The following is a 27649-nucleotide window of genomic DNA, read 5'->3' as shown; positions in this document are numbered from 1 at the left end:
TGAACCATCTCTCCAGCCCTCTTTCTTTCTTTTAAAACAGACTCATGAGTCTTAGGCTGGCTTCAAACTTTCTTTGTATCCAGGTATGTCTTTAATACCTGGTCCTCCCTTAATCTCCTCAATGCAGATGTTACAGGCATGTACCACCAGACCTGACTCATTTGTGCTAGGTATTAAACCCAGCACTTCATATATGCTAGGCAAGTACATCACCAATTTAGCTACATCCAAGCTCAGTATTATATGTCTCTTAATGTCCCTTAATATTATTAAAATTAATAACTAGTAATAATTGTCACTTTAAAAAGTGGTAGTAAAGTAGAAAAAGTAGAAAGTACTTTCTCAGATTTCACAGTTTGTATGTATTTCTAGACCACAGAGTTGGTTGGTAGTTTTATTTATGATTTTGTAGATTAAGCTATGTGTGAAACAAACTAGGAAATATATTCAGGAAAGATTATGTTTAGAGAGAACTTCCTTATTGTGTCACATTTTTAGATGTAAACATATTTTTAATGAGTACATAAGTAATATTTAAGAAACCAGCGATACATGTTTGTCACCAGTGACAAAAATAAAATCATTTTGTGTTATTGGCCTTGTCCTTTTGATATACTGTATACTTCTGTGGGTTCAGTTCTGTTTTTGAAGGTAATCTAAACTGAAGGAATTTACTGTGTATAAAAATGTTAAGATGGCTATAATGCATCGTATAATTACATCTTAACCCTGAGTATGGGTGGGTTTCTTTTTTCCTGATAGTGAGGGGAAATTATTATAATAGCATTGATTTGGCTTTACGACTAAATTGACAATTCAAATAAATGTTTTTTATTCTGTAAAAAAAAAGTAGTAGTTCATTATAGAAATAAATATGTTGCATATAAGTTATCTATTTATTGTGATGGCATTGAGTTATCATACCTCCCCCTCCTCTCATCTATGTCTTCCTCTTCTTCTTCCTCAATCTGTAATCATGAAGAATAAACTTCAGGCCTTGCCCATGTCTTGTTGAGAAGCAGAGTTCATTGGCTGTCATTTGAGATGAGTACTGAAGCCTGCCCTCAATGTCCACTTAGGTCAAGCAAGCAGACGCTTAAAAGTTGCAAGATTGAAGTGGAAAATTTTGGTTCACACATGATGATGCCATAATCCCTGAATGGAGTGTGGGTAAAGTTCCACCTATGGATGGAAAATATGCCATTTGTTTGTAAAGATTGCATTTCCTTGGCAACACAGTGAGGCTAGGAGGTCCTTTCTGGATTCAGCTGTTATCTTTGATGTTGACAGAGGCAGATAGGTCTGAGCTAGCAGGCAGATAGGCCCAAAATCCACTTGCTTATCTAATAATAGAGCCAGAAAGGCATACACAGAACCTCAAGATATTTTTGGACTCTGGATCTAATATATATTACATAGTGAGGGCTTTACATACCTGTACATACCTGAGAATCTCTCTGTATTTTCAATTATTTCTGCCCACTCCACAAATACATGAATCAGATTAAAAAATAGCTAGAGAGACTTGAATTAAATGCATATTCCCATAATGGTTATTATCTTTTTTCTTGGCCTGACATTATTAAAGCAAGCTGAAATAACAGGAGATAAGTAGCTATTATAAATGGACCATTAAGAGCAACAGCAAGGCAACATTATCATTGATCTCTCATGACTTTTACTTTATAAAAACTAATGTACTGAATTGCTATGGTGTTACCTACTTTAATAATAAATCTGACGTGTCAGGACAGTGACCTGATGTTTTCTTTTACATTAATTTATAGTGTATCGATTTACTTCTGGGACTACTTCGCCTTATTGATATCACATACAACCATTTCTTAGCTGGGAGACAAAAGGAGCCTGGACCAGCACCATTCAGTAGCTGCTGCTTCTTTCTCAAGGTACTGAAGATTGTACCTCACACAAGATAGGCAGGAATTTTCTCACTGGGCCATAAAGTCAAGCCTCTTTAACGTTTAAAAAAGTTTTGAACAAACTGTCACTAAGTTTCCCAGGCTGGCTTTGAAGGTGATTGCCCATTCTCAGCCTCCTGGGCAGCAGGGATTACAGGCCTGGCTGCTAGGCCCAGCTTCTGTTTTTTGAGATATGGTCTCACAGTGAAGCCCAGGCTAGCTTTGAATTCTTGCTCCAGCCTTGCAAGTGTTGGTATTATAGGTGTGCACCACCAGGCCTGGTCCTAGAAGGCTGTTCTATCTATCTATCTATCTATCTATCTATCTATCTATCTATCTATCTATCTATCTATCTATCTACCTTGAGACAAGGTTTCTCTGTGTGACTCTGGCTGTCCTAAATCTAGCTCTGTAGATCAGGCTGGCCTTGAACTCTCTATGTAGTCCTGGCTGTTCTGGATCACAGAGATCTGCCTGCCTCTATCTCCCCAGTGCTGGGATTAAAGGCACGTGACACCACTGCCCAGCCTGATGACTGTTTTAAATGAAAAAAAAAATGGGCTTGATCCATAGTCCAACAGATATGACCTCATAATTAAGTTTGCAGTACAAAAAAACTGAGATGCTCCGACCCATCATCTATTTATAGGAAAAGTTCACTTACAGATGCCTTGAGAAATCTGAGTTGGTTTTTTTTTTCTATGTGCAGAAGAGTGAGGATTAGGGATGTGTTTTAAGACGCTAGCTGCTTGTTCATTTATTAGTGAGCCATAAAGTAGAATAGGAAAATGAGCTCAGGAGCAGGCAGTTTAGTGCAGCAACATTGTAAAACATAGTAAAATATTGACATGCAGCCAATGACTCTTTTCTTTCCGTCAAGCAAAATGTATCATCTTTCCTCTTAGCAACACATGCCAGGGTGCCAGGCACCACGCTACCACTCGGGCAGGTTCCAGACCAAGAGGTTTCCTCGTGCTGCCAGTTTTAAGTTTCCAGCTATAACCAGTGATTACCACAGCCCCGCTGTGCCCCTGGCTGTCTGCTCGCACCTTGCACCTACGGCCCAGCTTTCAGCTTATACTCTTGGTTCACTGGTTTCGGGGAAGCTATAATGAATCCTTTAAAATTCTCTCTAAGAATGAAGCAAGAGGGTCACTTGTTTCCCTCCTTCTTATTTGCTTACTGCTTTCTTTGTATGTCATAGTTCTCAGTGGAGGGAAACATTAAGGCGCCCACATATCATTTATACATCACAAGCATAACTCAAATTGGAAGGTAGCAATTTGGGAAATCTAGCCTATTTCTGTTATTTTTCCTATCTAATGCACATAGCCATAAAGAATATGAAAGGGGGATGGCGAGGTGGCTCAGCAGGTAAGAGCACTGACTGCTCTTCTGTTTTTTGTTGTTGTTTTGTTTTGTTTTTCGTTTTTATTTTTTTGTTTCGGTTTTTCGAGACAAGGTTTCTCTGTGTAGCCCTGGCTGTGCTGGAACTCACTCTGTAGACGAGGCTGGCCTCGAACTCAGAAATCTGCCTGCCTCTGCCTCCCAAGTGCTGGGATTAAAGGCATGCGCCACCACGCCCAGCTATCTAACTGCTCTTCTGAAGGTTCTGAGTTCAAATCCCAGCAACCACATGGTGGTGGCTCACAATCGCCCATAATGAGATCTGGCGCCCTGCCCTCTCCTCTAAGACAGCTTCAGGGAAAGCTCACAACCATCTGCACAGCTACAGTGTACGCATGCACATGAAATAAAGTTTAAAAACATATGAAAGGCGCCAGGTGTGGTGGCACAAGCCTTTAATCCCAGCCGTAGGCAGGCAGAGGCAAGTGGATCTTTGTGAGTTTTGGGACAGCTAGGGCTCCATAGAGAGACCCCATTTCTTAAAACCGGGTGGGGCAGAATGTGGAAGGGACGTGAATCTTACCCAGGAGGAGGAAACAGGGTCTTACGGCTCTTCCAGCTCATGCCATCAATTTCATCTGTATAGGTCCATGTGCAAATCAGAGTAATGAGATGGAGTAATGGGCCTGCTGAATGTGCTCTAGGCATTGCATTGGTAATAACACACAGGCATTTACAGTTAAATCTTGACCTTCTCCTCAGCTATAGAGAGCTGTGGTACCAGAGCTGTGCAGGCAAGGGGACCCAAAAGGGCATTTGTTAAAATAAAAACACCAGGTGGGCCACTCTTGGATTACGATAATGTCTTCTGTAATCACTCCTTTCAGCACATATTTTTTGACCAAATAATTATTATCGTTGCACCAAGAATAAGCAGGATCAGCTAGTTTCAGCCTGCTTCCCCCCCACCCACCTCTTTGCTTTTTAAAATGGGTGAAGCTGCTTAGAATCATGAATGTTTATTCAGATAAAAGTGTATTTGTTCCAGTTCTTAGCTTTTAAGGGGCAATAGACTTTCAGCTATAGCATACCGAGCTTTTAACATACTACAAGACAGGCCACCAAAGCCGCATACGGATAGCATAGTTAATTTCTTGAATTATCGCTAGAAATCATCCACATGACACAGAGGAAGGAGACTTGAAGCCCAGCCCAACAGTGAATTGACAGCCATCTTTAACCACCATGACCTAGGAATGACCCTGAGTGCTGCTGGGTGTAGCCGAGAGATCTATAGCAGAGCGCCGTGCAGCAACTGCAGAATCACTCCAAGATCTGCTGTTGATGTAGGTGGCCAACACAAGGCAAATGTCATACCCTTTCTGACACGTTATGAAAGACATGGAGTTGGGTTTCGTGTTTATTGCCTCTGCTTGGCAGTGTTTTAGCACTGTAGAACAATCACGGTTTTCTTTTCTTTTTCTTTTTTACATTATTTAAAATGTTGTAATTTGACGTTACCTCCAAAGGCCTGATACCGTGTAAATACAGTTTATACACACACAAGTCAATAATGCTAATTCTGAAGTGCTTCAAATGTCACGTGTCATTTTATGATAAAATATGTCCTTCATTTTGCTTTTCCTAGCTCTTTGCCCCTCAGGCCTGCCTGCGTGGCTTGCTTGCTCCAGTCTGTGTATCTGGGTCAGCAATGGCAGTTGAGGGGAGATGCACACACGGGGCTGCAGAGTGAGGTTGTACAAGCTCCTGCCAGGCTGCCTATCACAGAAAGGCAACGTGAAAGCTACGTGCTATGTCTTTTTATTTTGTTTAATTTTTCTTCTTTCTTTCTTCTTTATTTTGTCTTTCTTTTTTCTTTTTTTTTTCTTTCTTTCTTTTTTTTTTTTTTTTTTTTTTTTTTTTGTGCCCCAGGCCCTTGCTCATGCCTCTACGTTGTGTCTCCTCTCCCTGAGGGTTGTGTGACTACAGCAGTTATTAGGAAGGGGTTGCTAGGCAACCGAGATGCTTGGTATCTCATTAGCTTTCAGTGAATCAAGTAGAGAGTTCCTTGCTTCTTTGTGAGAGCTGTTTTCCTAGGAGCTTCATGAGTAAGAAGTAAATCTACCCACCTGGGGGGAGAAAAAAAAAAGATAGAGATTAAACTATTTGTACTACTAGCTTATACAGAATAACTGACATGTTTACATGTCAATTATTGAATCTGCAACTGGTGGTTTCTGGACACTCTTCTGTATTTGTCACCCTTCTTGTTGTGATCAAGTACACGACAGAAAGAACGTGAAGGAAGAGACATGCATGTTGCAGCTCACGGTTTCAGAGAGCTCCGTCCACGGCTTCTCAGCACCACGTGCTTGGGCAGAAAATCGTGAAAGAGAGACGGGGCTTCTTTCTCTCAGAGGGGCAGAAGGAGAGAGGGAAAAGACTGGGAAAAACAACCCAAGGACCCAGTCTAGCCCTACCTCCTAAAGTCTACAGGAGCACCCCACCCCCCACCCCAGCTACCAGTGAGAAACCAAGGCTTTAACTGTGGGAGATGTTTCATACGCAAACCGTAACACCAAGTGTAAATTAATTGAAAATCAGTCACCAACCGTAAATACCCCATAACACTTTGTTTTCTTTTTCTTTTTGTTTTTCCGAGACAGGGTTTCTCTGTGTAGCCCTGGCTGTCCTGGAACTCACTTTGTAAACCAGGCTGGCCTCGAACTCAGAAATCCACCTGCCTCTGCCTCCCAAGTGCTGGGATTAAAGGCGTGCGCTGCCACCACCCGGCCCCATAACACTTTGATTCTCCAGTTTCTCTTATGTTTAATTTCTGGAAGGCTCCTGAAGCTTGTGTGTAGATCCTATGGGACTAATTGGCTGGTGACTTTGGAAGTGCCACGGGTAGCACCAAGGGGAACTGGATTCCCAGGTTTAGGGGTGGGTAGATGATCCCCAAAATGACGTGGAGATCCCACTCCGACTGGCAGAGGGGTCATGCTTACAGCACTGGTAAGTGCTTTGAACAAAATTCTTATGTGGGCTTTGGCTGACTCTCCCTCCCTCCAGGGCCATTAGAAGATTCTGAACTCAATCTGCCCTTTGCATTTTCAAGTCCATGCTTCCCCCAGGACAGCATCTTATGATTTTTATTCCTTGTTGTGCTTTTAATGAGAGACGCAGGCAGGATCTGTGTGTTTTGATGGTTTCTAATAAAATTCATTCATTCAGAGAGTTTTTGTCTCTGTAACCTGTGGTGTGGAGACATTTGTGGCTAAAGAATCTTGCCTCCCCAGCCTTGTGAGAAGTCAAGATTCTAATCCAATTCATAACCTCTTAGAAACAGTTCCATCTAACCGTTGTTTTTGTTGTTATTGAAGACCAGCCTTAGTCCATGGTGATATGATAGGCTGCATGGGATTATTTCAGTCTTCTTGTATCTGTTGAGGCCTGTTTTGTGACCAGTTATATGGTCAATTTTGGAGAAAGTACCATGAGGTGCTGAGATGAAGGTATATTCTTTTGCTTTAGGATGATAAATGCTCTATAAATACCTGTTAGATCCATTTGGTTCATAACTTCTGTGAGTTTCACCGTGTCTCTGTTTAGTTTCTGTTTCCATGATCTGTCCATTGCTGAGAGTGGGGTGTTGAAGTCTCCCACTATCACTCAGTGTGTGCTTTGAGCTTTGGTAAAGTTTCTCTTATGAATGTGGGTGTCCTTGCATTTGGAGCATATTGAGAGTTGAGCATATTGCTCAGAATTGAGAGTTCATCTTGGTAGATTTTTCCTTTGACCGGTATAAAGTGTCCTTCCTTATCTTTTTGATAAGTTTTGGTTGAAAGTTAATTTTATTCAATATTAGAATGGCTACTCCAGCTTGTTTCTTGGGACCATTTGCTTGGAAAATTGTTTTCCAACCTTTTATTCTGAGGTAGTTTTTGCCTTTGTCACTAAGGTGTGTTTCCTGTATGCAGCCTTTCTTTCTTTTCAGACAGGGTCTCACATATCTTATAGTAACCTTGAACTTGCTATTGCCTAGGATAAACTCGAACTTGTCATCTGTCTACTTCTACCTCTCTAGTGCTGGGATTACAGGTGTGCACCACCATGCCCAGTTTATGAGTGTTGAGGATTGAACTCAGGGCTTTGGGTATCTGAGGCAAGCACTCTATCAAATGAGCCACACCCCCAGTCCTCACCTTCATTTTTTATAATCGGAATCTGATGATGTCATGTGAGCCTCTATCATTCCAGAGGGAGGTTAGGCAGATAAGCTTTAATGCAATAGTCTTAGAAGGTTCTGCTATAAACACTTCAAACACAGTTAGTTTTGGCAGTTGGAGAAGCTGATAAACTTAAGAACTGCATTCATTTCTTATGAAGGAGCTGTTCTGACTTCCCTGTAATCAGAACTTAGTATAGTTATAGAGCAGGCATTCAGTTATGACTGATCTAATTGCAGCATTTAATGGCCATTGATGCCACATTTCAAGAACTCATTCACATACGTCGGTAAGTAAGAGGCACATTTTCAGCTTGTGTGCCTTTCTTTGGAGCACGCACCTCAGTGCTTTTTTCAAGCTAGTTGACTACACAGCATGGCTTAATTACAATCCAATAAGCTCTGGGCCAGGCAGAACTCTTCCGGTGATTTATTGGTTCATACAACTGAAAGGGCAGAGTCAGTATTTGAGAGCAACTGGCTGGAATTTGTGTGATGTCATAAGAACCTGTCTGTTTTGCAACTGCCATGGATCTGTCCTACCTTCTGCTGAGTTTGGTTTATTGTCATGCTGTGCAAGAGGTCTTTAAGCAACTAAGGAACTAGTGGAAAGGAACTAAAGGACAGATGAGGTCTGGCTGACAGGACTTTGGTTCACTTCCTGTTGAAGCAGCAAAGACATTCGAAAGGTTCCGTAGCTCCTGAGTTTATGGATCTGCCATCTTTATCTGCGGTCTTTCTCCTGGAGAATTAAGGCTTAATTGTCTTCTTTTCCGGAGACTGAACTACTCAGGAAAGTGCTCATAAATATGAAGTTCAAGTGTTATTTTAATTGTGTGTATGGTTTTGTTACTGTTGTTTTTATTCTTGTTTACTTGTTTATTTTTGAGACAGAGTCTCCCTATGTACTCTGACTAACCTGCAACTCACTGTGTAGAGATCTACCTGCCTCTACCTCCCCAAGTACTTGTATTTAAAAGTATGCATTAGTACACTCGGCCTGCTTTAAAATTTTTATTACACTTTTACTTTGTTATTTTGAGGGGATGTGTGTGCATGCTTCAGCCTGCATGTGGAGGTCAAAGGACAAGATGAAGAAGATGTTCTCTCTGGCTACATTGCGGGTCTTGGGGATGCAACTGAGGTCTTCAAGTTTGGCACTTGCTGAGCCACCTCACAGCCTTTGATGCTAATGTTTTTAATTATAGTTTGGTTTCAATGCAGACACTCCAGTTACCCTGAATCGCTTTCTTTCTTTCTTTTTTTTTTTTTTTTTTTTTTTTTTTGGTTTTTTTCAAGACAGTGTTTCTCTGTAGCCCTGGCTGTCCTGGAACTCACTTTGTAGACCAGGCTAGCCTCAAACTCAGAAATCCACCTGCCTCTGCCTCCCAAGTGCTGGAACTAAAGGCGTGTGCCACCACACCCGGCCCTGAATCGCTTTCTTATATACATTTTGATATGCAGGAGTAGTTAGGTTCCAACAGAAATCCGCAGTTAAAATCTTTTCAATACAATTTTAATTGCGACTGTTATCACACTCCTGGGCTAGCAGTGTCCTTTTAACACAGTTTCCACCAAGTTGCCAGTGATCACTGTCCCCCTGAAGGTCCCATGAGACTTTGGTCTCTGTAGCATTTCCATTCATATTGATCTAGGTGAAATGAAGCAGGGTTGAGAGAGCAGTTAGAAATAGTTATTGATTTATCAGTCCGACAAATATTGTCGGAGCTTCTCTTTTGCACTGGACCCTGTGCTTGAGTTCTGAGACTTATTTAAAGAAGAAATATCAAGGGCCCTGGTTATGAGAAACTTACTCCCCACTGAGGTAAGCCCTTAAACAAAGCAGAGTAGTTATGAAGATTCTGAGATCACTCGTTAGTTGCCTGATCTGGGCTGTGAGATGGTTATAGGCCACAGAGGTAAGAGAATTAAAAGTTTGAGGCCAGCCAGGACTACCTAGGCAGTTGATATCAACCTGAGCTACATAAGAAGACCCTGTCTCAAAAAAAAATCAAAAATTAAAAAAAACCAAAAATAAATAAAAACAAAAATGTCCACTAGAGCCAGGCTGTGGTGGCATAGTCAAGTGACAGAGGCTGGTAGGTTTCTAAGTTCAAGACAAGCCTGGTCTACAGAGTGAGTTCCAGGACAGTCAGGGCTATACAGAGAAACCCTGTCTCAAAATCAAAACCAAAAGAAAAGCCAAGCAAAAAATCCCAACAGCAAAAAACCCTAAGAGGCTGGAAAGGCTGTGGGTTTAGCTCAGTGGTAGTATGCTTGTCTAACATATAGAAAGACCCAGATTCAATCTCTAACACTAAAATACACAATGAAACAGAGCAAAAAGCACCCGAGCCAAAAACCCAAACTCAAACCAACAAAATCCACTATAAATAGAAAGTGAAAAAAAAAAAAAAACCCACCTAACTTGGTAATACAGGTTTGTAATTCTAGCTACTTGGTCACAAGAGGCAGAGGAATTAATAATTCAAGGCCTGCCTGGGCTACAGAGTGAGTTCAAGACCAATTTGCATTAACTCAGCAAGACCCTGTCTCAAAATATAAAACGCTGGGCTAGCTCAGTGCTAGTCCTGGAGCTATCCCAGCACACTGGCAGGAGGGCCTCAGGACCTGTGCCGGCAACAGCAAGCAAGAAGTCATTACCAGGGATGTTGTCCGGTCACCGAACTCATTCGTAGCATGCACAAGCTTCAATCCTGTTCCAACAAAGCAGAAAGATCAGACAGATGGCTCTTGTGCAGATAAGAAAAAGAAAAGAGAAAACTATAAAGAAAATTCTTAAGAAGCTAAAAATTACAAAACTGCACACACACACAAACAGAGAGAGAGAGAGAGAGGGAGAGGGAAAGAGAGAGAAAGAGAGAGAGAGAGAGGGAGAGAGAGGGAGAGAGAGGGAGAGAGAGGGAGAGAGAGGGAGAGAGGGAGAGAGAGAGAGAGAAAGAGAGAGAGAGAGAGAGGAGAGAGAGAGCGAGCAAAACCCCAGTCTTCTCAAACTAGAAGCTACCACTGTTATTCTGGCAGATTTTCTTTAGACTTTTTTTTTTTTTAATCAACTTTCCTCCCTGATTCCTGTTGATATGGAAGAGCTCAACGTTGTAATTCTGTATCCTGCCTTTCTCTTTTCTCTCCTTCTCATTTTCTTTTGTTTTCTGACAAAGTTTCCTTATGCTGTCTGGACAGGTTTTGGATTTACAATCTTGTTACAGCTCTCAAGGGCTGTGATTAGAGTGTGTCACCCTCTGGCTTATATTTTGCCATTTTACTCAACATTATTTCATGAGTGTTTTTGGTTTATTTTTAAAAGATGTCCATGTGCATAATTTTTAATAGCAGTAAAATGTCTCATCTTTTAAATTGTCATTATTTGTTAAGCAACTCTTTTGTTCGACTTTTAGATCATTTGTGGCATTTTGATATTGGGAACATCTCCAGCAAAGCGTGGTGGGTAACTATTTTGCATTATTTCCTAACGGTGGCCCAGGAGTAGTCTTATGGGCCAAGTGTGAGATTATTCACAGGGATCTTGATCTGTGAAACCCAGCTTCTTTTCAGGAAGTACCAGTTGGCTTCCCTAACAAGAAGTGAACGTAAGTTGTTGGACGTGCCATTGCCAGCAGTAGGAATGAAGAGAACATTAGGTCTATACCAATTTGACTTTTTTTTTGAGATAGTATTTCATCATTTTCAAATATGGTCATCTTCTACTTCTTATCTTGATTCATACCATTTAAAAACCCAAACACCCCTGCTTCCACAGCATGCCACCTGTACCTCCATAGTGGTTGCCAAGGTTAGCTCCATGACCAAGATCTACGGAGGGCAGCAGAGAAACTTACTCAGGTCTAGCTACTTTAGCAAAGGCTCCAAGAGTGTGGCCCATGTGGCCCACTGAGTCCTCCAAGCTCTGGATGGGTTGAAAACTGTGGAAAAGGACCAAGATGGGGGTGGCAAGCTAACAGCTCAGGGACAGAGAGAAGAGATCTGGACAGGTGGCAGCTGCCAACAAGAAGCATTAGGACAAAGGATGCTGGGTTCATAAATTGCTTCTACTTGTTAAAAACAACAACAACAACAACAACAACAAATTCCTCATGTAGAATGTAGCACAAAGCTAAAAAAATAGCATTTAAAAATATAATTCCATAAGGAATAAGCTTGCTTCTTTCTTTCTTTCTTTCTTTCTTTCTTTCTTTCTTTCTTTCTTTCCTTCTTTCTTTCTTTCTTTTTTTCCTTCTTTCTTTCTTTCTTTCTTTCTTTTTTTCTTTCTTTCTTTCTTTCTTTCTTTCTTTCTTTCTTTCTTTCTTTCTTTCTTTCTTTCTTTCTTTCTTTCTTTCTTTCTTTCATCCAAGTGCTGGGATTAAAGCCACGCACCGCCATGCTCAGTTATGGGGAATAGGTTTCTTATCTCCAGTCCATGTTTGAAATGATAGGTAGTAATGAGCTGAGCTACACAACGTTTTGTTTCTCCAGACATGCATGCCTGAGATAAAGTTTATTTTAGAAATTAGAAACAGGAAATGGCTGGGATTATATCTCAGAGGTAGAGCGCTTACCTCATAGGCATGAGGCAAGCCCTCAGTCAATGCCCAGGACAGAAAAGTAGGCACAGTGAGAGATGAATGACAGCTAGTAATAAAGTAGGACGATTTTCATGTGTGCCATGATAAAGAGTTGTGTGAGCGTGATTGGTCTCTGTCCGAGTGGTTTACTCTATTCTGACTTTCTCACCATTGTGACCTGGGATGACATGCCCTCTACACAATGAGATGAATTTCTCAGGCATTAACACAGAGTCATAGGGACCTATGTAAGGGTTACTTGCATATACACTCTGTGACGCCATCCCAGGCGATCTGATAACCCAGACAGCTACTAACTATTGGGTGTGTGGCACATACAGGGTGGATATTCTCGACAAAGGGATTCATGTCTTGTGTGGGAGGGAGCTGGGCAGTGCAAGATTTCGTGTTAGTAAAATGCATGGTAATTTAAAATCTATGGACTATTTCTGGAAATTTCCATTGCATGTTTTTTGGGTAGTAGTTGACAGAGATAAGTAACACCTCAGGAAACAAAGCCTCAGCTGAGGGGGTACTTCTGTGACCTGTCTTAAACCGGAGATAAGCAGCTAGCAGAGAGGGTTGTGCCGAGCAGAGGAGGGTCTTCATGATCAGATTGCAAACATTGCTAATTTTCTCCAGTTTAGAACTTCTCGACAGCATTTCTACAGACTAGAGATGGGAACATGGAGGCTTATAAATGTAAAAGCCCTACTACAGAGAAGCCAGCAAAAGCCATCTTTGTTGTGATATAAACAACCATGCCTTTCAGACAACTGAAAGACGTTCCCGTTCATTTGGATGTCATTAAATGAGCCAATTTCTACAATTAAGAGCACTAGGGGATGATCCCCGCATGAGTAGCATTTTTGGCAACGTTGTAATAGATCTCTATTCACTCACTTAGCAACTTGAAGGTGTATTTTTTTTTTTTTTTACACAACAGACAGTAATTGCTCTTTTCTTCTCCATTTCTTCTGTGTCTTGACTAATAGCAGGTTTCTCAGAAGTTTGCTGTTGTACCTGCAAATCCGTGGAGTTACTGCCAAGAGTTTTAGAACTATAAAACTTCTTCAAAGAATTTTTTTCTTGTATTTGCAAATTGTAACATTAGCCCTTTGGAAGAATTATATGTGTTTGTAAGCTCTATTAGGTTTCTTACTGAAAACTAGTCAAAATGTTCTGCTGTTTACCAAAGTGTCTTAATATATTCATAATCTGATTTAAATCCCACAATCTACCATCTCAGATATAATTCAAAAACTGGGTCTTTATAATAGTTATATTTATTTCTCATTTTTAATGGAAGGTTCTTAATATAGATATTCTTCATAGACACTCCCCTACTTAATAATTCTTACTCATTTTGAAAGAGAAACAGACATGATAGTTGTTAAGTGGTTTGCCAGAGCTGTAGAGCTAAGAGGACGATAATATGATTGCTGACTTAGCAATCCTTGCCCATTAGCCCAGACTGTTAGTATATAATGATATATAACAGATGCTAACCTTTCAGGGCCCCTGAACAACACATGTCCATATGGAAAGGGGTATGTCCTAACATCAATACAAAGCTAAATTAAGTCTTGGTTTAGAAAGAGTTCATTTAAAAGGAAGTGTTAAGGGCTACAGTGTTTTGTTTTGTTTCATTTTTTTTTTGTTTTTTGTTTTTGTTGTTGTTGTTTAAATTGCATTCTCTCAGCATGCTTACAAAGTATCATATAAATAAGTTTAATATCCTCTTTGCTTTCAAAATGAAAAATGGATTAAAATGGACTTGTTTTTTCGAGACAGGGTCTCACTATAAAGACCTGATTGGCCCAGAACTTGAACTTACAGAGCTTCTGAGTTCTGGGATCAAAACCAGCCATGAAAACCCCAGCAAAGTGTGTGTGTGTGTGTGTGTGTGTGTGTGTGTGTGTGTGTGTTTAGTAGTGAAAGGAGAATGCAGTTCAGGAATTCTCAGGATATGTCAGAAGAGTTAAGTGTGAACAGGCCACTTGAGGCAAAAGTGCAGTGTGGGAAGAAGTAAGACTATAATTGAACTGAACTATTTATGTATTCATTGCAATGCTAGGGATTCAGCCCAGGGTTTTGTGTATGTTAGGCAAATGTTACATCACTGAGCTACAACTCCATCCCAGAATTAATTTTTAATTATTTTAATTAATTAACTAATCAGTTAGTTACTTGAATATTGGGACAAGCTCCCACTGGGTAGCCCTGATTGGTCCAGAACTCAACAAGATCTGCTTGCCTCTGCCTTCCAAGCACTGTGAATATGTGTGTGCCTGTCTGAATTTATGTGTACCATGTGTATGCAGGAACCTATGGAGGAGCCTCCATAGGAGGGTGTCACATCCCTTGAAACTGGAGTGGACAGACAGTTGTGAGCTGCTGTGTGTGTTCTGGGAACTGAGCCTGGGTCCTCTGCCAGAAATAGTAAGTCGTATTAACTACTGAGCCAGCACAGTAGTTTTTCAACTTACATATAGTGCATGTGGATAACTTATTTATTCTAGCACAGTGACCCACAATTTCAGGAGGAACATAGCTTGATATAATAGAGAACAATAAAAGGTCCAGACTCTGAATTTCTCTTTCCTCTGTCTTAAATTAGCCTGCTTTACTCTCTTTCTCTCTCCCTCAAGAGCTTTCACCTTCAGTAAATATTCCAGGTGGAGGCACCTCACAAGCCACAGATTTTAGAGGCAGATAATTACAGGGAGATACACACTGTGCACTAAAGGCAACATTGGCACTTGGGCTTTAAGAACATGCACACAGTTAATTCACACAGTGCCCTGGGAAACCATACATAGTATTATCTCCACTTTCACAGTGAAAAGCTTTGCAGAGAAGCTGGTTGGGTTTCCAGAGAGCAGTAATGAAAGTGAGATCGAAAATCCAAATTAAAGTGCTATTGTACTCAGATAGGATGGGTTTTGGCGAAGATATATTTGAAGCTATTTGTCTTGGATCATTTTCTTTATTTTTGCAAACAATTTATTAAAATTCTTTAGTAGAACAATGAAGCAATGTTTTTTTTAAATATTTTTGGTTTTTGCTTTATTTATGTATATAAGTGTCTTTCTGTATGTCTGCATGACAGAAGAGAGTATCAAATCCCAGTATAGATGGTTCTGAGTCACTCACTCTGTGGCTACTGGGAATTGAACTCAGGACCTCTGGAAGAGCAACTAGTGTTCTTAACCACTGAGCCATCTCCCCAGCTCCAGTAGCCATGCTTTTTATTTGGTAGTTATTTTGAATTGAATGACTTTTTGTAACAAACATAAGAAAAGAATCAACTTCAGAAGTGTAACTTTGTGACAGACTTTCCAGTTATGATAAAATGAGACAGGGGTTGGGTAAAGTTTGTCCTAATTCAAGGCTTAGGAGTTTGTCCTAGATTGCTCTCTATTGCTGTGGTCATGACCTTGATCAAAAGAAACTTGGAGAGGAAATGGATTATTTGGCTTACATGTCTGGGTCACATTCTATCACTAATGGAAGCAGGATCTCTCTCTCTCTCTCTCTCTGTCTCACACACACACACACACACACACACACACACAGACACACACACACACTGCAGTGGAAAATTCTGGTTTTTTGGAGACTCATTTGTGTCATGTGATGTTTTTCTGGAAACTGTCCTATGAAAAGATGTTTTGCTGAGAACAGACACATGGTGTTTTCTAGAAGCTGCCTGGAAAAAGGGCATGTGATGTTTTGCTAGAGAGGTTGCTTGAGAGAATATATGATGTTTGGAAAGGATATAAATAAAAACCCAAAAGACAGTGGACAATGCTGTGTGGTATTGGGTCACCTCAATGCTGTGTGGTGTTGGTTCGCCTTGCCAGTCGTTGCTGATCTTCATTGGGCTTTGCTGATGCTGGTCTTCACTGACTATGCTGTGTGGCATTGGTTCGCCTTGCCCTCTTTGCTGATCATTGTTTGTTGTAACTTTGTAGAGAGAAACAGACCAAAGAACTGGTGGTCTTCCAGCAGCTTCTTGCTGCTTCCAGGGCCTCAGGCTGATTGGCAGAACCTTGAAGTTTCATCTGGATTGAACTGCCATTGCTGATTTGTGAATGCATCTGGCTACTGTCACTGATTCATGTGAACTAAACTGCTGATATACTGACAACTCAGATTAGATTCACCACAAATAACTATTTCTAAGCAGGTCCACACCTTCCTTTTCTCTATTAACCTTTCCTTTCCACTACCTCTGGTGGGCAAGTGGGAAGGTTAAAACATTTAAGTACACTTATTAAAGTAGGTTTTGAAAAATATAAACCTACAACACACACACACACACATACAGAGAGAGTGTGTGTGTTTCATGTAGCCTAGGCTCACTGTGCAGCTAAACTTGAACTTTGAACTTCTTATCTTCCTGCCTTCTGGGCTTTTCTATGCTCAGGGTTCTTCTCTACTATCATGTATATATCTATATACATGTATGTTAGGTATATATGTACATACATGTATATTGTGTATATATGTACATACAACTCTCAACTGCTAGGATTACAAAGGTGTGCCACCATGCCTGGTTGTATATAGTGCTGGGGATTAAGACACAGAGCCTTGTGCATGCTCACTAAGAACTTTTCCAATTGACTTTCACTCCAAGCCTGGAAATTACTCTTCAATAAGTCACTTGTATTGCTGACTTAATAAACATTCATCCATACATGTATACACTAGCTGCTGCCACCCAGGGGTCAAGGAGACACATCCTCACTCTTAGAAGTTCAAGTAATTCCTACATAAATAAATAAATAAGTAAATAAAACTACATGGTCTTTGAACATCACACATATTCCTCCTCGCAAGCTTCCATGTAGAACATTAGGAAAGAGTGGATCAATTCTGCTGCTGGACGCTGACTGGGCTGTCCCTTGTTCGTGAAAAGTACAGCGTGCCTTTGTGAAAGAGAGGCACAAGGCAGAACAAGAGCTCGTCCATGCTTTCTCTTTATGTTATTAAATAGTACCACGAGCAGCTCTTAGTCTGAGGCCACTTTAGGCACCTGATAAGATATTTGCTCAGCTAGTTGCAGGAGAGCTCATTCAACAAGTACACTCACAGCATGAGTTCTGCAAAGAATCACAGTCAAGAGAGCAATTCTCTATTTCAAGGGATGTAGCAGGAAGATTTAGGTTCAGGAGACATTCAGTTTTTTTCCCTCCACTAAGATTTTTTCCTATGAAGTTTAATATATAGGCATTATTTAAAAGGGACTGAGCATTGCAGCCACCAGTAAGAGATGCACTTTAAAAGCACATGAAGAGCTGGTTTCAATGGTGTGTGCTGTAATCCTAGCACTCCAGAGGCTGAAACAGGAAGATCCTGAGTTCAAAGCCAGCTTGGGTTACACAATAAGGCCTTGTCTAAAAAAATAAAAATAAAATAAAACCAATTTCCTCTCTTATTCCCAAAAGTACACAAAGTAATTGAAAATGAAAGCAAATATTTGAATTTTATATTTAAAGCAAAACACATTCAAAACATGTCTTTGTAGAGCAAGATTATTTTTAGATTCACTTTTTACTTTATTTTATTTTACTTTATGTGTATGAGTGCTTGTCAGCACGTGTCTGTGCACCTTGTGCCTTCCTGGTGCTGGAGGAGGACATCCAAGGGCATCAGATCCCCTGCAACTGGAGTTCCTGATGGCTGTGAGCCTACATGTGGATGCTGGGATCGAACTCATCCTCTTTAAGAAAAACAAGTGCTCTGAACCACAGAGCCATCTCCCCAGCCTCTGTAGAGTGAGAATTTTGAAAAGTAATAGATACTTGTTTTTTTTTCTTCATTAAAACATTTGTTCCAGGGTGAAAACATTTAGTACCATGAACTATCTCAGAAAAACTCATTAACCTTGACATTTGATGATGTCCTAGAAAGCACTTAAGCTTGCCAAACACGTGGGTAAACACAATACTTCCAGACAGAATGACTTTAAGACAGAGAGGATCCTAGAGTAAAAGAAGGTAGCTGGAAATTCTCAAATCCTCATTTTCAAAATTGCTTATAATAATAATAATTATTAGTGTATATCTGTATGTTCATGTGTATATATATATGTGTGTGTGTATATATATATACATACACACACACATATATATATACACACATGTATGTGTGTAAATATATGCCATGTTCCTATGTGTCTGTGTGTGAATATATTCCATGTGTATGTATAAGTATATGCCATGTATTTGTGTATATATGTAATGTATATGTGAGTATATGTCAGAATATATGTGTGTGTGAGTATTGCTATGTATATGTGTGAGTATATGTGATGTATATGTATGTGTGAGTATATGTAAGTATATATGTATATGGGAGTATATGCCAAGTATATGATGTGTGTGAGTGTATTCCATTGTGTGCATTATGTCTATGTGAGTATATGCCATGTTTGTGTGTGTGTGCCATGGTTATGTGGGTGACAGAGGAGGGTATCAGATCCCTTGGAGCTGGAGTACAATTATCAGAAGCTCAATATGGGGCTTCCTCAGCAGAGGAACTAAATCTAGGTCCTCTGGATGAGCAGAAATTTCATTCACTGCCGAGCTGTCTCTCCAGCTCCACATTGCTGTTTAAAGCACTCTTGTCTATAATTTTTCCTTAGGGCCGATAACAGGTAGAATAATTAGAAATAAAAAAAATAACTTTAGGCTCTTGATTGTCAAATTATTTGCCACAGAATGTGCTCTGGTATGATTATGTCCCCTCCCCTAACTCATATGTTGAATTCTAATAATAATAATAATTCAATAATAGCAGGAGTGGAAGCCTTTGAGTGCTGATTAGGTCAGGCTGTTCTTGACTTTCATGAATAAAGCTAATTCCTTATTACAGAGGCATGATGAAGCCTGTCTGCTCTGGTGTGTGGGAATGCAGCAAGACACATCATCTGAAGCAGAGCCCTCACCAGACACTAAATCTCTGATGCCTTAATTTTGGACTTATCAGCCTCTAGAACTCCAGACAATCAATTCTGTTTACAATAGTGCCAAGCTGCCCTCTCAGTTTCTCTCTCTACCATAGATGAGTGCAGCTCTCAGATCTCGTCAGAGAAGCTTCTTGGAGTTGGGCAGAGTGGTTAGTGCAGAAACTCACAAGTGGACAGAGCCCAGAGAACAACCGAGCAGCTGTGGCATGCTCAGCTCCAGTGGGACTTCAGCATCGCATTTCCTCAACCAAGGCTCAGAGAGCATCATGAAAGACAGGTGGAAAGAGGGTATGAGCCAGAGGTCAGAGAGGACCAGAGAGGACCAGTGTCTTCTGGGCATGCCAGGACAACTGTACCATGTACTCATGGGCATGGCACAGCAGCTGCGCTTGACTGCACAAGACCTGCATAAGCTCAAGCCAGTCAGCATGCCAGCATGGATGGTGAGGAGCTATCAACAAGCAATGGCTTCTGAGGGCAGGAGAGTCAGTTTTGTTTAAGGGTGTGGCTTCTGGTCGGTGGGTTATGCTCCAGTGAATGGTCCTATACTCCTGAGTATATGAGTAAATTACATCAGTGGACTACTAAAAAAAACAAGACATGAAGTAAGGAGGAGCTAGGGAGTAGACCTGAGAGGAGGAATAGGGGTAAATATGACCATAATACATCAAAATACACTGTATGCATAGAGTTTAAAAATTGATTAAAATGTATAACATAAAATGTATGTATAAATTGCCCAGTGAAGTGTTATTTTTAAAATAAAAGTCCAAGTAGACTAAGATAAAATATGCAGTAGTTAAAACACACACACACACACACACACACTCTTACACACACCAAAACCCAAAACCCAAAGTACCAAACAAACAAACAAACACCTTTCAGGAATGGAGATATGTAGATCAGTCTGTAAAATGCTTACTGAATAAGAATGAAGACTTGAAACTCAGGGTACCTGGTAGGGAAGCTGGCAGAAGGACCAGAGGAGCAGAGGGGGATTGCAACCCCATTAGAAGAATTAACATAGGCTGGCCTGACCACCCAGTTCTCCCAAAGTCTAGACCACCAACCAAGAAATGTACCTGGAGGGATCCATGGCTCCAGAGACATATGTAGCCTTGGTTCCAGGAAGGTTTGATGCCCCAGAGTAGGGCGATCCTGTAGTGGTGGAATGGGAGAGTGTAGGTGGGTGGGGGAGCACAGACAAAAGGGAGTGGGGAGGGTAGATGTGGGATGGGGGGGGCTGGTGGAGAGGTAAGGGAAGTGGGATATCATTTGAGATGTAAACGAATGGAATAATTAATTAAAAATAAATGAAGACGGGGCTGGTGAGATGGCTCAGTGGGTAAGAGCACCCGACTGCTCTTCCAAAGGTCCGGAGTTCAAATCCCAGCAACCACATGGTGGCTAACAACCATCTTTAACAAGATCTGGCGCCCTCTTCTGGAGTGTCTGAAGACAGCTACAGTGTACTTACATATAATAAATAAATAAATCTTTAAAAAAAAAAATTTAAAAAAAAAAATAAATGAAGACTTGAATTCAATCCCCAGAAACAACAACAAAAAATAGAAACAAAGAAACAAAAACCCAAAAAAGATAAGAAAAAGAAAAGAAAAGAAAAGAAAAGACGAGAAAAGAAAAGAAAAGAAAAGACGAGAAAAGAAAAGAAAAGAAAAGAAAAGAGAAGAGAAGGGAAGGGAAGGGAAGAGAAGGGAAGGGAAGAGAAGGGAAGGGAAAAGGGAAAAAAGGGAGAAGGGAGAAAGGAAAAGGGAAAAGGGAGAAAAGGGAAAAGGGAAAAAGGGAAAAAAAGGGAAAAAAGGAAAAAAGGAAAAAAGGGAAAAAAGGGGAAAAAAGGAAAGGAAAGGAAAGGAAAGGAAAGGAAAGGAAATGAAAGGAAAGGAAAGGAAAGGAAAGGAAAGGAAGTTGAGCTTGGTTTTGGGTGGGACATGCTATAATAATAGGAAAGCCAGGGTAAGCCAGGAGTGGTGGCACACACCTTTAATCCCAGCACTCAGGAGGCAGAGGCAGGTGGATTTCTGAGTTCGAGTCCAACCTGGTCTACAAAGTGAGTTCCAGGACAGTCAGAGCTATACAGAGAAACCCTGTCTCGGAAAAAAAAAAAAGCCAGGGTAGAGACAGGTGGATCCTGGGGCTCACTGGCCAGCCAGTCTAGTTTATTTGACTAGTTCCAGGCATGTGAGAAATACCATTTTATAAAACAAGGTAAATAGTATCTAAGAACAGAACTCAAGGTTGGCCTCTGGTGTGTACACACAAATGCACACACCCACACACATATGAGCACCCATCCACATACAAGTCTTTTAATATTTATTGTCTTATTTGCTAGAGTGTTAAACTCTTGTTAAGCACATAAACTGTGACTGCATTAAACAGAGTCACTTACCTGATCGTTACGAGAGCATAGACCAGTAGCAGGCATGGTGGTGCATGCCTATAATACCAACACTCAGAAGAAAGAGGCAGGAAGATCTTTATAAGTTCAAGACCAGCCTGGTCTGCATAGCAAGTTCCAGACCAGCCAGGCAGCCAGAAAACACAGATCCTAAAGGGGGGGGGGGCAAAGAGACACACACATAGACAGAGTGAGAGTTAGAGACATAGAGAGGCAGAGGCAGAGACACAGAGACAGAGTGCAAGACAGAGACACAGGCACAGAGAGGGAAAAACAGTGTGTGTGACAAAGAACTCAGAACTGAGTTGAAGAGATAAAGTCAGCCCCTGCAGGAAGGGCAAGGAGACCTGGAAGATCCAGGAGGGTGATGAATTGGTGCTCAGGTTTCTCTGGGTGCTTGCACTTCTTTCCAAGCTCTTGTGAAAACATCTGGGGGCGAGAGCTATGTGGGGGTGAGGACATAGGGATGTCAGTGTCTGAACTGAGCTGTGCAGGGCTGAAAAGGGTTCTCCCAGGCATGGAAGACCAGTGGTACATGACAGACAGTTTGGCCAGCTGTTTCAGATCGAGCAAGCAAAGTACGTGGGGTTGAGAGAGATATATGAAGGATAAGGTTTAGCTAAATGAACAGGTTTTTTTTTTAAAGATTTATTTTATGCTTTAATCAAGTGTGTGTGTGAGTGTGTAATCAAGTGTGTGTGTGTGTGTGTGTGTGTGTGTGTACAGATGGATGAAAATGCAGGAGCAGAGAGAACCCAGAGGTTTCAGATGCCCCCTGCAGCTAGAGCTACAGTGATTGTGAGCCACCTAACCTGGATGTTGAAATCTGAACTCAATTCCTCCATAAGAGCAGTACATTCTATTAACAGCTGAGCCGTCTCTCCAGCTCTTAAATGTTTTTGTGTTTTAGAAATGTTCTTACCTTTTTTACTACTGGAACATGGAAAGGGCTGGAAAGAAAGAGAGAACGGGAGGGAGTTTCTCAGAGCTGAAGATCAAGTGCCTGTCAAATAAATTTATTTAAAATCCCTGAAAAGCAAGCACTGCCACCAGAAACATAGGCAGATGTGTGCAGTTGGGACTTATGGTCTTTGTGGTGCTGGGGCTCAGATCCAGGGTTGCGTACATCCCAGGCAGATGTTCTACCACTGGATCACACACCCAGAGCCAGAACTGAGATTCAAGTGGCTGGGGTGGTAAGCAAATCCAGCCAGTTCTATGTTCCTAAAGAACCCAACTGGCATTGGTCCAGTGGTGCGAGGAACAGTGGTGTGAAGCCAAAGATTGGGAGGTTTGCATCTTCTTCATGTTCTCCAGCTCTTCAGGGTACCTCTGTTAAGTCCAGCAGCATTTCAGGTGGCACTCTGGGCACTGGGGAACTAGACACTGCACAGCGCCCAAACCTGAAGTGAGTCAGTTATTGAACTGATTGCAAAAACCATCAACAAAAAGTGAATTTCTCAACATAACATTACTTTGAAGGGCTGTGGGCTTGGTGAACAAAGCATCATTTGCATAGAGGATCTGAGTCTTGAGATGTAGCTAGCTTGAAATGTTTCAAAGAAGCCTTTCAAAAGATCTTCTCTGTGACGTGGGGCAAAGAAAAACACTACCAAAGGCTGGAGAGATGCCTCGAAATTAAAAACCCAGTCTGATCTTCCAGAGGACCTGGGCCCGGAATCCCCGCACCCACATGCAGTTCACAACTGTAATTCTAGTACTGGATCCAACCCACTCTTATGACCGCCACAGGCACCAGGCGTGCATTTGGTGTACAGACAGACAGACATGCAAGCAAAACATCCACACATGAATACACTTTTTAAAAATTAAAGAAAAATACTACCTATTTTGTAGAAGGCAAAGATCCTGGCAACAGGAATGTCCAGATCAACGGGCACAATAAAGGATACACTGAGTTTGCTGTGGCATTCTTGCCATTGGTCAGTTAATAAACACTGAGTACTTTATTTTATATATATATATATATATATATCTCACATATATATACATATATATATCACATATATATACATATGTATATACATATATGTCTTGCATGCTAACACATACAGAGGGAAGACAGAGAGAGAGAGAGAGAGAGATCTGTTAAAAGGATTTTACCAAAACATTGCTTCACTTTTTTTCACTGTGGCTGGCTTTTTACTAATACAAAAGACGTTGGAATGTGGTGATATTTTACATTAAAATAACCATTGGAGGGCTGTTTATTAATTAAACCCTAACTCTCATGCTGTTGAGTACTGGACTGGTTTGGATACTGGGTTACTGGACTTCTAGGTTTTGAATCACTTAAAGGCTTCTTGAGACAGCTGAAAGGCAGTCAGTCCGCAGTGAGCACTCACAGTAGCTAATGGTCTAACAAGCACTGTCAGGCCATCCTGCATTTCAGCTGTTCGTTTTGCTGAAGGCAGATAATTTATGCTACATCCCACAGCACAGACCAAGTGCATAAAACCAGAGAGGAATGCTAATGGGACCAACGTTACAAATTCTTAAAGTGACAGGCTTTCTTTTCTTTTCTTTTTTTTTTTTTTTTCTGTTGCTGTTACCTGACTTAGTCTGATTGCAGTCAGATCATGTAGATATTTTAATAAATGTGGGTAATAATGAAATGCTGAGTCTTGGCAGAGTAAACTCCCGAGTTCAATAGCCATAGCTGACAAAAGCTGATGCTTTGTCTGCACACAGAGGGCTGTGTTCAAGGGTCTGGCAAGTAGTACACATTCGGGAACTTGGAAAGAAATTTATTTTATTTTTAATTATGGTGGGTATCTGTGTGTGGATGTGTGCAAGTGAATGTGGAGGACAGAAAAAGGACAAAGATACTTGTAAGCCACTCTGGTCCTCTGTAAGAGCAACATTTCTTTTTTTAATATAGAACAGCAAACACCTTTATTACACGAGCTGTGAATAATGGTTTATTTGCCTTTCCGGGCTTTGATCTTCCGCAGATAGAACTCCAGCTCCTTGCCTTCCGAGCACATAGCCGTCTGCTCTGCCACACTGGCCTGGTCTTGAGGCAACGCAGACAAGAAGCTTGCTGTGTTGTGACTGCTCCTCCAGGAGGCTGCTGACTTTGGCATTCTTTTTCCTTTCGTCATATTTCTTTTGAGTATTCTTTGATCGGTTTTTGTTTAAAATCTCTTCCTCCTCAGGAGTCAGATTGGCCCCCTTCTTTGTTGGCCCAGGGGCAGTGCATAGTGGGACTCGAACCGCTGCCAGTATGGTGTGGTGTCAATAAGCACGATGCTGTTCTTTGTCAGGGTCTTGGTGCAGACAAGCTCATTATTAGATGCTTTGTAGACAACATCAATGATCCTTGTTTTTCGAGTACAACACTCAGGGGCCAGGAAAAGTTACCCACATCCAATCTCAGGGCATGGTACTTCTTATTGCCTCCTCAAACATGGAATGTGTGAGGGTCGATGTTAGTGCTGGCCCCAGGCTGTCCCAGTTCATACTTCCGCTTCCTGTGGTAGCGTTTCCTCTTACACACACACACACACACACACACACACACACACACCATCTTGCAGTGCTTGTGCCAGTTGTCCTGAGAGGTGCCCATGGCTCCGTGCTGGCTGGAAAGTGCACAACACATTCTTAACCATTGAGGCATCTCTCCAGCCCTGCTTAGGACATGTTTCTTTTCTTTTCTTTTTTCTTTTCTTTTCTTTTCTTTTCTTTTCTTTTCTTTTCTTTTCTTTCGTTCCTTCGTTCCTTCCTTCCTTCCTTTCTTCCTTCCTTCCTCAGTCTCTCCCTCCCTCTCTCCTTCTTTCGAATGAATAGGGGCTGGGGATATAGCTGAAGGGTACAGCACTTGTCTCCCTAAGATCCATCTCCACTATTGTTTAAGATAAAAAGAGGCTCTGGAGAGGTGGGTCAGTGTTTAAGAGTGCTGTATAAGCATGAGGCCCCGAGTTTGTACACCAAGCACCCAAGTAAATATCCATGTCCACGCGCTTGTGACCACAGCAGTACGGGAGGCAGAGACACATGGGTTAAAGGGGCTTGCTGGCTGCTGGCTAACTAGGTTCAGTGAGAGACCCTGACTCAAAGGAATATGGTAGGGAGGGTTAGAGAAGAACAACATTGATCTCCATCGTGTGCACAGGCTACACACATGTCTCCACACACACACACACACACACACACACACACACACACCACAAATTTAGTGGTTAAACACTTGAGTTTAATAATAAATATTCTTCTGACTATTGCTTTTCAAGTGAATGAAGTAATAATAGCAACCAACTATTAAGCACTGTTCACTTGCCAAGGACTGAATGGAAACCTGTGCCCACACATACATTGTCTTACTTCGTCTCTACTTTACTGTTAGATATTTTATTCTTCTCTGTTCATAGATGTGGAACAGAGACACAAAGCTGTGACTCGTTCCAGGTGTCCTAGCATGTGAGAGACACAGCTGGAGCTAACTACAGCTCTGATATGAATATTTAGTCACAAGATTCACTGCCTTTCTGCATGCACGTCTGATTTATCTAAATTAGTTCATAAAGTTTGAAGGCTGACCAGATGGCTCAGTGGGTATGGGCCCAACGACCTGAGTTTAATCTTCCTGGGACCTACATGGGGGAAAGAACAAACTTTTTTTTTTTTTTTTTTTTTTTTTTTTGCAAGTTGTCCTTTGACCTATACATTCCTGTCGTGGTACAACACCCCAATGTGGGGGAAAAAATCACAGAAGCATTTGAAATGTCTCTTAGACGTTTGTGAGTGTGTAAGGTCCGTTGGTATGCTTGCCGGTACAGGGCAGATTTTAGTTGTTTTCACACAGCTCTGGACCTTAGGAACCAGATGAGCTAACGAGCTTCCCTTCTGAAACAGTCCTGTAATAGCCAATGCTTATTGACAGCTGCTTTGGTGCCAGGCACTTCCTAATTGCCTTATCAGGTATCACTTAGTCTGAGCCATGCACCATCGCAGAGGAAAGTGCTGTTACTCACCCACCCCTGTTTTACAGACCAGGAAACTGAAGCTGTGGGAGGGTAGTCATGTCAGCCACTGCAGTTAAGCAATGTAGCTATTGAAGCAATTGGGTTTGAACCCAGGTTGTTTGCCCAGCTCTGCTGGCTTAGATCAGAAGCAGTGGCCGGTCCCCAGGCAGGTTCAGACACCGCTCTCCCCTCCCCAGTGAAGCAAGCCCACCCGCCATCCCCAGTCCACCAAGTGAGAAGCATGCGCTAGTTAGACTCCCATAGAGCCTTTCAGCCCTATCAGGCCTCCACATGTTGGAATGTCCTATATAGATTTTTTGTTTTCTCATGGCTAGAACATTGACAGCCTTCAAGATTGCCCTGAGGGAGGACAACTTGCTTTCTGACATGTGAGGCACTCTGATTGCAGATGGAGGGTGTGGGTTGCATCTGTCTTGGGTCTGCCTCTGTCTCACTTTCCAGCTGAAATGCCCCAAGCACTTGCTGCTGCTTTTCGATCGCACACTATTTCCCACAGGTGCTTTTTTTTTTTTTTTTTTAAGGTGATACCTACATCTCGTTGTTTCATGTCTTGCCAGCTGTCTGGTCTGCTCTTCACCTCTGACCACCAGACAGCTGTAGCAAATGGAAAGGCGTACATTTGTTCAAGGTGGGATTGACCCATGGGGTCTGCCTTTGTGCCCGGGTGAGTGTTCCCTGCAGGGGAAACAGTGTGGAAGTTTGTAACTTCGCTACTCTCCCTGGGAGGTCTTTTAAGTTTCTTTTTTTAACACCCCTCCCCCCACACACCTCTAACCTACGTTTGATCTTGCACTCCACTGCTAAACCAGATAACATCTCCTCTACCCCATACCTGGAATGGAACTTTACAGTTTACAAAGTACTTTTCTAGCCTGTTCTCTCATTTAACCCTTTACAATCTAGTGGTAGAAAACTATTCACAAATTCCGGAATGAGAAGATTGGCTCAGTGTCGCTTAAGTGGTCTGCTCAAGTTCTAGCCATCCACACTTAGGAATCCTCTGTTCCTTTCTACTACATGATAGCTTTAAGTAGCGTGATCATCAAGGTGCATGAGACAGAGGGGTATTTCCTTCTGTTTACACTCTTGGTGGCACAGAACATTCTGGAATCTGGGGAGCATAATAGCCACACTAACAAAGCATGTTGAGTGCCTGCTAGCAGGC

At 41.6% G+C, this 27649-nt stretch overlaps 1 pseudogene; it reads right to left on the bottom strand.

The window, feature by feature from the left end:
* Positions 24374-25088, bottom strand: Rps8-ps3 (ribosomal protein S8, pseudogene 3; annotated as a pseudogene).

The sequence above is a fragment of the Mus musculus genome, chromosome 6 (genome assembly GCF_000001635.26).
Source record: "Mus musculus strain C57BL/6J chromosome 6, GRCm38.p6 C57BL/6J".
NCBI lineage: Eukaryota > Metazoa > Chordata > Mammalia > Rodentia > Muridae > Mus > Mus musculus.
This window is presented reverse-complemented; position numbering and strand designations above follow the sequence as displayed.